This window comes from Kryptolebias marmoratus, linkage group LG20 (genome assembly GCF_001649575.2).
Source record: "Kryptolebias marmoratus isolate JLee-2015 linkage group LG20, ASM164957v2, whole genome shotgun sequence".
In the NCBI taxonomy this organism is placed as follows: Eukaryota; Metazoa; Chordata; class Actinopteri; order Cyprinodontiformes; family Rivulidae; genus Kryptolebias; species Kryptolebias marmoratus.
In genome coordinates, this window is record NC_051449.1 from 27,131,519 (window position 1) to 27,140,410 (window position 8,892).

Genomic DNA, 8,892 nt, shown 5'->3' on the forward strand with positions numbered 1-8,892 from the left:
ATATATATATATATATATATATATATATGCATAATGAAGGATTGAGGCTTTACTGATGAACATTGATGCTTATTGGAAATAAACCCTTAATGTCACCATAAGAATTGTATGTATACACACACACACACACACACTCAATTTTTTTTATTACAAATAAAGTTTACAAATACAAATATGAACTATAATATAAAAACTATATCCTATTTTTTGTCAAAAACTAAACAAATTCACAGTTATCTATCTATCTATCTATCTATCTATCTATCTATCTATCTATCTATCTATCTATCTATCTATCTATCTATATATATATATATATATATATATATGTATAACATATATGGCGTATACAAATAAGTTTGTATATTTGTGTATGTTGTCTGCATCTTACATGATCTGAATGACCACAGATTGTCTCTGCGTCGGAGTCGTCTTCTGAATTATTGGTAGCCTGAGGCTGATTTGCCTGATTAGAAAACAGAAAATGTTAAGGTATACCTTTAAAAGTAGTTAAAAAATATTAATAATAATTCTACAGAACCAAAAAGTTCTTAGTGAACCAATCTGGCAACCATTGACACACAACTCGCACACGCGACTCAGAAGTGCGCTGTGATTGGTTCATTTCATTTGTGAAGTCAGGCAGATTTCAACTTGCCTGACTCGCCCCACCCCTCCTTACTTGAAGCTCCCCCCGGTCCCCTTTGAGAAAAAAAACGACCTTGCGCTGTTGTTGAGTTAACTGTCGCTCAACAGAAGCACGAGCTTGCTGTTTCAGCTAAGCTAGCGTTAACTTTATGAGTCGTCTCTACTTAGAGCTGAGGGAACTAACCACTCAGTATGTTAACAGTGATCTGTGACCATAAAACTGTTTAATATATATATATATATATATATATATATATATATATACCTTTGAATTTTGTAGACAGTTTTTTGTTTTCTATCCAGAGTTTCTCAGCGTCCCGAATGACCTGGAGATTTTCTACTATATGTATACATAAAAGCAAAAGAACAGTACAAGTATTGAATACGAATCAAGAAAACTGAAATATTTAATTCATTTAATGTTTAGTGATAAAAAGGACACATTACTAAAAATATGTTCTTACCATTTACTTTGAGAATCTGAGCCGGAAAGGCTTTCCAACCATCCTTCGGTGGTTTCTTCCCAATCACCCCATGTTCCACCCAGCCGATCCTCTTCAAGTCAAAAAGCATTTTTTTGTTTTTCACAAATGTGTCACTGCCCACACTGACCTTATTTTCTTTAACCCACCGAATTAAAACATACATGTTTTCTCTTCGGTTCTGCTAGCACAAAAAAGCTCCAGCCTGAAGCTTTTGCACTTGGTCTCGCGTAAACGTGCGCGAGATTTAAAAACTTGTAATGAGGAATATGGGAGCTCAGTAAAATGAAACGTGATTGGATGTTCATTTCAGCTCATCCAATCACAGATTAATTGTATGCAGATAAGTATAAGCTAAATACCATTGGATGCGGTATTGATTATATTACATTGGTTAACCGCAGAACTCATAACAAACACATTTTCACTTGAATTAACTGTTTTGATTTCTTATGGGAGAACCGAAAAAATTCTAATGGAGCCTTCAAGAAAGAGAAGCAGGACTTATAAAAATTACTTGCGAAATGAGACGGTACCTGTACCCCGCACAACAAGTTGGCGTTGGAGAAGAAGAGAGGATAACGGCATCCGCAGATCTGCTTGTGCTAATGCTAATGATTGCATCTAAGTACATATCCTTACAATTTATTTATGTCACATCACGTTTAATCTTTTTGTATGTTAGAACAATATTTATGCAAAAATATCTATGTAATTTAACAATATAAAGCTCTCGGACTTCCCAATTACATGGCCTTACTTACAAGGCTGAAGCTTGCTAATGTTAATGGCTAACGTGAAATTTCCCCTCATTTTCCTTTAACCCTCCTCTTATGTTCGTTTCTGAGGTACAGCAATGTTTGTGGGTCGATTAGACCCGGGGAGTGTTTAATCATGCAATAGTGTCAGAAACCCAAAAATTCCTCCAAACCATTTTTGTACCAGGTTATTAAATCCAGTAGCCTACTAGCCATTTCAATAAATATTTGCAACAAATTTTTTTTATTTCTCCCAAATAAAGCATCAATGACGACAATTTACTAATTTACTAATTTGGACATAAAATATGCAATTTACATTTTTATGTCCTCTGAAAAGAACCTAGATACAAAAACCAAAATTTTTTTTTTCAATGGGTGATCTTTATAATTGAACTTGAGGCCCATATACTGTTCAGGGTCAAATTGTCCCGCTGATTAAAATCAAGATAAATTACTCATGCAGAGAGTATTTATTTTTCCACCACTTCTGCTGAGTGTCCACTCAGTGTGGGTGGAGTTTGCCCACGGGAACATAAAATGTCCATCCATCTATTTTCTTTACCTGCTTCTCCATTCCGGGTCACAGGGAGCTGGTGCCTATCCCCAGAAGTCACTGTGCGAGAGGCGGGGGAACAGAAAATGTTCATGTCAAAAATTGTATGAACACCTGTTTTCTTGCAGTTTCCTAGAGAAGTAAAGAGAATAGTGTGAAAGTGGGCTTGTGTGCATGTATGCGTGTGGTGTCTGTGTGTGTGGGAAATATGGTTCACAGCTGCAAGTAAACATATAGAATTAGAATTTTTTAAATCTTTTTTAACCTTCAATTTTACTGCCGGGTCTAATTGACCCGAACAGCATCTTAACAATATGTAGAGGCGGGTGCGTTGCAAATGTGTAAAATGAATATATTTTCAGTTAATATGTAGAGTGCACCAATTGAGACAAGTAGAAATGTTTTCATGCAAAGAAAATAATTCCAACTATTTCAAAACGATTTTTAAACTTTGAAATGGGTCAATTTGACCCGCAACATAACAGAAGGGTTAAATTAAACATCTTGAATCTTTAAAGTACAATATTTAGGCAGTTGAACACAGGACTAAATTGATTTACACAGAAAGCAGAACCTCTCAAACACAAGGTGAGATTTATAAAACCTTTGACAAATGAATTTTTTAAGAAAGGTTCCTAAATACTGCACTTGCACTTAGACCTTGTTAGAGCTTAAAAGCTAAATCTTATGGAACATAAACTGGGCTAATTTATTGCATACTATAGAAAGCAGGCATCTGTAGGTACAAGGTAAATCATACATGAAAAATAAAATTTCATTCCCATTGCAGTTTGGAATCAGACGTGACTGAAGAATTCACTGTTTTCAATCCACCAGAGGTGAGAGTATTTTCTCTATCTCTCTCTCTCATACATGCAGTATATTATGCTGCTATTAATTTTGTTATTCTTTCATGCATCTGGAAAGGATTTTTATCAAACCAGCACTGACAATAACATTGAAGATGGATGTGAAAATGTACAGCACTCATATCATTGTCTTTTACATTTGGATTTTTATTGAATAGTAAATTGAATCTCTAATCGGTATTCTTTGTTTCAGCAGAAGTTGCTGAAACAAAGCAACTTCTGCTTTGGACAAGTTGCTCCAAAGCAGGAGTTGCTTTGGAGCAACTTTAGAGAGTCAACTGCTAATGTGTGTTTACATTCAAATATTAAGAGGTTTGCATTCAGTGTGTATGATTGTAAGAAGTACAAACACGTATTTGTCTTCTTGTTCACATTTTCAGGAGCCATTAGATGGTGACCACATGGACAGTCCAGACAGGAGGGGATCTACAGATTCTGACATCAGTGTGGGTTTGCACTGTCTATATATATATTTATATATATATCTATATAGTGTGAAAGTGGGCTTGTATGTATATATATATATATATATATATATTGACTGAACGCAGGCTGGAGAGACAAGGCAGGCCGACATTCAAACCTTACAACTGGAGGGTGAGTTCTAATAATGTACCTAACACAAGTGATCACAGTAATAATATTCCGCCTGAGGAACCCATGCAACTAGGAAGGACTAAGTTGTCGGTGAAGGAAAAAAATCGTTGCAGGATTAACAATTTGTGTTTTTACTGTGGAGGTAAGGAGCAAGTTGCCAGAGACTGTCCGTTAAAAGGCCAGGCTCAGTAGGATCTAGGAGAGTCCTACTGAGTCCGGTTAAGCACTCAAGAATCTCCTCTCTGTTAGTTATTCCGGCTGAGATTTCTGTTAATGGTCATAAGTTTGCTACTCGTGTCTTTATTGACTCAGGCGCCGACACAGAATTTATTGATCAGAATCTAGCCCTGTCCATGGGGATGAAGGTCTCTCCATCCAAGGATGAACATTGCATTACCGCTTTGGATGGACACGTCCTGAATCAGGAGAACCAGGAAACTGACTTTGTTCGACTATCGGTAGGTGGAAATCATCACGAAGAGCTGAGGTTTTTTGTTATTAATTCACCCAATCTCCCTGTAATTCTAGGAGCCACGTGGTTAAGGAGACACAATCCCCAAATCAACTGGGTAAGGAAGGAAATCACAGGCTGGTCGGACCATTGCGCTGCTTCCTGCCTCCTGGAGGTTGTTGACACTACCACAATCCAAGAGACTAAGCCTGATGCATTCCCCGATTTGTCCAAGGTACCGGCCGAGTATCAGGACCTCAAGGAGGTGTTTAAGAAACTAAAGGCCACATCACTTCCACCTCACAGGCCTTACGACTGCCCTATCGACCTCATTCCGGGGTCCATGCCTCCACGAGGACAACTCTTTTCACTGTCACGCCCCAAACACGAGGCCATGTCAAAATATATAAAGGAGAGTTTACAGATGGGCATTATTAGACCCTCTGTGTCTCCAGCTGGGGCAGGGTTCTTTTTTGTGGGGAAAAAGGATGGGTCCTTAAGACCATGCATTGATTATAGGGGGCTTAATAGCATCACAATAAAGAACAAATATCCGTTACCATTAATGACTTCAGCATTTGATCTAGTTCAAGGGGCTAAGATATTCACTAAACTAGACCTTCGCATCGCTTACCACCTAATTCGCATCAGGGAGGGTGACGAATGGAAGACTGCCTTTAATACCCCGGCAGGACATTATGAGTATTTGGTCATGCCTTTTGGGCTGACTAATGCTCCCGCAATTTTTCAGTCCATGGTAAACGATTTGTTACGGGACATGATCAATGAGTTTGTCTTCGTTTATCTGGACGACATTCTGATTTTTTCCAAGGATTTAGTTTCCCATCGTAGACACGTTAGAGCTGTGCTTTTACGATTGTTACAGAACAAACTTTTTGTTAAAGCTGAAAAGTGCGAATTTCATCAGGCATCAACATCTTTTCTGGGCTTTAATATTTCCCCTGATCAGGTATCCATGGACAAATCTAAGGTTTCTGCCATCCATCCAGGACTGGCCATCTCCTAAGAACAGAAAGGACCTGCAACGTTTTCTGGGATTCGCCAATTTTTATCGGAAGTTCATTCAAAACTTCAGCCAAATCGCTGCGCCGCTTCACGCACTCACATCAGCCAAGACTCACTTTATCTGGGGCCCAGAGGCCCAGTCTGCCTTTGAACTGTTAAAAACCCGATTTACCAGTGCTCCCATTCTCCATTCACCTGACTGCGAGAGACAGTTTATTGTGGAGGTGGATGCTTCTAACACTGTTGTTGGGGCCGTTCTCAGCCAAGTTGGTTCTGATAACCTGACTCACCCGTGTGCTTATTTCTCTACAAGGCTCACGAACGCGGAACGAAATTACGATGTGGGGGAAAGAGAATTGTTGGCAGTCAAGATGGCACTGGAGGAGTGGCGTCACTGGCTGGAGGGAGCCAGGGAACCGTTTATCATATGGACGGATCATAAGAACTTGGAGTACCTGAAATCGGCTAAGAGGCTCAACTCCCGACAAGCTAGGTGGGCACTGTTTTTTTCACGTTTTTCATTTTCATTGACTTACAGACCAGGAGAAAAGAACGTCAAGGCGGACGTCCTATCTCGACTCCATGAGGGGGACAGGGAGGAACCCAGATCCAAGGAGGATGAGTTCATTCTTCCCCGTTTGGTTCGGCTGTCTGTCACTAAACTGGAACAAGAAATCCGGAGGGCTCATGGAACTCAACCCCCACCACCTTCATGTCCAGCCAATCGCCTCTTCATTCCCCAGGGTCTGAGAAGTAAGGTGCTCACGTTCTGTCATGGTTCAAAGTTATTCTGTCATCCTGGAATTAACAAGACATTAACCGTGGTGAGGTCTCAGTTCTGGTGGGCCAGCTTAGCCAAGGATGTCCGAGAGTTTGTCTCCGCTTGTCCACAGTGTGCCCAAGCCAAGGTGTCCCGTCGTCGTCCTGCAGCATTATTACGTCCGTTGCCCATTCCTGCTCGTCCATGGTCCCACATCGCTATGGATTTCATCACCGGCCTTCCTGATTCATTGGGTAACACTGTGATTCTCACTGTAGTGGACAGATTCTCGAAGATGACTCATCTAGTGGCACTTAAGAAGCTTCCCTCCGCCAAGGAGCTTGCCGATATTCTGTCCAGGGAGGTCTTTAGACTTCATGGCATTCCTCGGGACATCGTCTCGGATCGTGGACCTCAATTCGTGTCCCAGTTTTGGAAGGAGTTCTGCAGTCTACTTGGGGTCACGGTAAGCCTGTCTTCTGGCTTTGATCCCCAGATGGATGGTCAAACGGAGAGGGCCAATCAGGAGGTGGAGACTAAACTGCGTCTACTCTGCATAAAGGACCCGTCCAGGTGGTCCAGCTGTCTTCCTTGGGTAGAGCACGCACTCAACTCGCTCCCCTCTTCGGCCACAGGTTTGTCCCCCTTCTTCACAGTTTATGGCTATCAACCACCTGTGTTCTCTATTCAGGAGAGAGCGGTCAGGGTGCCATCTGCCTATGCGACGGCCCACAGATGCCGAAGGGTGTGGTTCAGGGCCCGAAAAGCTTTGGTCCAGACCCCAGCGGTGTATTCCCGAGCAGCCAATCGGAGGAGATCGGTGCAGCCCAACTACCAACCGGGGCAAAGGGTGTGGCTTTCTACAAGGGATCTTCCGCTCAAGGTGCAGTCCCGTAAGCTGGCACCAAGATTCATCGGACCTTTCCCCATATCAAAGGTGGTCAACCCGGTGGCCGTTAGCCTGCAGCTGCCCAGGGGTGTTAGATTCCATCCCACGTTCCATGTTTCGAAGGTCAAGCCTCTACGCTCATCTGTGCACGCCTGCACCTTGACCCTCGACCACTGCCTGCTCCTTGTCGGAAACCCTCTCGGACTCAGCCTTTTGGAAACGGACCCTGCTCTCCCTCTCTTGACTTCGCTTTTTGGATTTTGCTCTTCTGGATTTGTCTGCCGATCTCGGATCTCCTGGTTCTCGACCCTTGCCTGCCCCCGGACTCTGAGTACTGTCTTGCCCCCTTCACAAAGGACTTTACGCCAGGAAGTGCTACCAGCTTACCTGTCTGTACGATCTCCTGCTGCCCCGCCGAAGCTCCAGTCAAGGCTATAGGTAATCCAGATAGTGTGCTGCCACTAATAAAATCCTTAAAACTTCGTAGTGTTTTGCGTGTTCTGAATCCTTGTCTGCCAAGCCTTGTCAACTTTGGTGATGACCACAGCGCTGACAGGAGGGGATCTCCAGATTTAGATGTTGAAGTGAGTCAGGATTCCATTATTTATTTATCATCATTCTGTGCGTGTGTTTTTGTTGAGGAAGTACAAAAACTTATTTGGATTAATAATGAGTTTTCTTGTTTACCTGTACAGGAGCCATTTCATGATGACCACCTGAACAGTGCTGAGATGATGGGAACGACAGATTCTGACATCAATGTGGGGTTGCTCTATATATGTAATATTTTTTATCTCACTCACTGTTTAAGCTGTTATAATTATTTAAAACACTAATTTGTCTTGTTTCCCTTTTACAGGAGCCCTTGCAAGACATCACAGACAGTGATGATGACAGGATGGAATCTACAGATTCAGACACAAATGTGGGCTTGCATTGCACTTTTTGTATTTTGTGTTTTTTAAAACAATTGTCATATATTATTATATTAGTTTATCCTTATTCTATTAAGTCTTTTTTGCCTTTTCTCCAGCAGAACAGTGATAGTAACGATGACGAGAATAACTGTACTTCCAACTCTGAAAACACGGTGAGATCAGCTTTCATGTCTAAGGGATGCAACTTACTCTTGACAATTAATGGTTTCTGACATTACTAATAGTAATTCCAGTCGTATTAATTGTGATTTCCACTTTCTTTTGGTGTTGTATTTTGGCTTCTATCTAGAAGAGGGTCATCCTTATTTGGATCTGTTAGAGATATGAATAATGGTCACGGGCCGTAGCAGAATGGGAAAGACAACTGTTCCAAGCAGAGTGTTAGAGCCAAAATGTGGATTTGTGTAGTTGATACTGAAGGGCCCATGGAGCAAAGTTTTAAAATTTGTTCAATAGCAACACAGACAGTACTTCCGCATAAACATTTCTCTGTTCATGGGGAAGTAAAGCTGCAGTCTGTAACTCTAGAGACTGTCACTTCTCATGATACAATAGATAATTATGTTTGTTGAGAAAGCTGCCGCTTATAGTTTAGTATTTATTGGATCGAAGATTCTGCCACAAGACTGCCTTTTGCCTGCCTCAAAATACCTTTTTAAAAAGTTGTTCAAAAATGGAACATACGACTGTCATATGTATTGCCCAAATTGCTTAGGAAATTTGGAAAATTATACTTGCTTAACTTGCCAACAGTCTTTAGCCTTACCTTTAACACGGATGGCGTACCAATCTTCAAATCATCTTCTTTTTCTATTTGGCCCTTGCTTTGTCACATAAATGAGCTCCCACCAAAGATAAGGAAGAAAAATATGTTTTTAACAGCATTGTGGTTTGGTGTTAGGAGACCAGACATTTCCA

The 8,892-nt window shown here is 41.2% G+C and overlaps 1 long non-coding RNA gene across 1 annotated transcript; it reads left to right on the top strand.

The window, feature by feature from the left end:
* The first annotated feature begins 7,570 nt into the window (after positions 1-7,570).
* Positions 7,571-8,201, top strand: LOC112451293. The gene is made up of 3 exons (XR_003040088.2): positions 7,571-7,797; positions 7,896-7,961; positions 8,073-8,201. It is a non-coding gene; the product is annotated as an uncharacterized LOC112451293 (long non-coding RNA).
* The last annotated feature ends 691 nt before the right edge of the window (positions 8,202-8,892 follow it).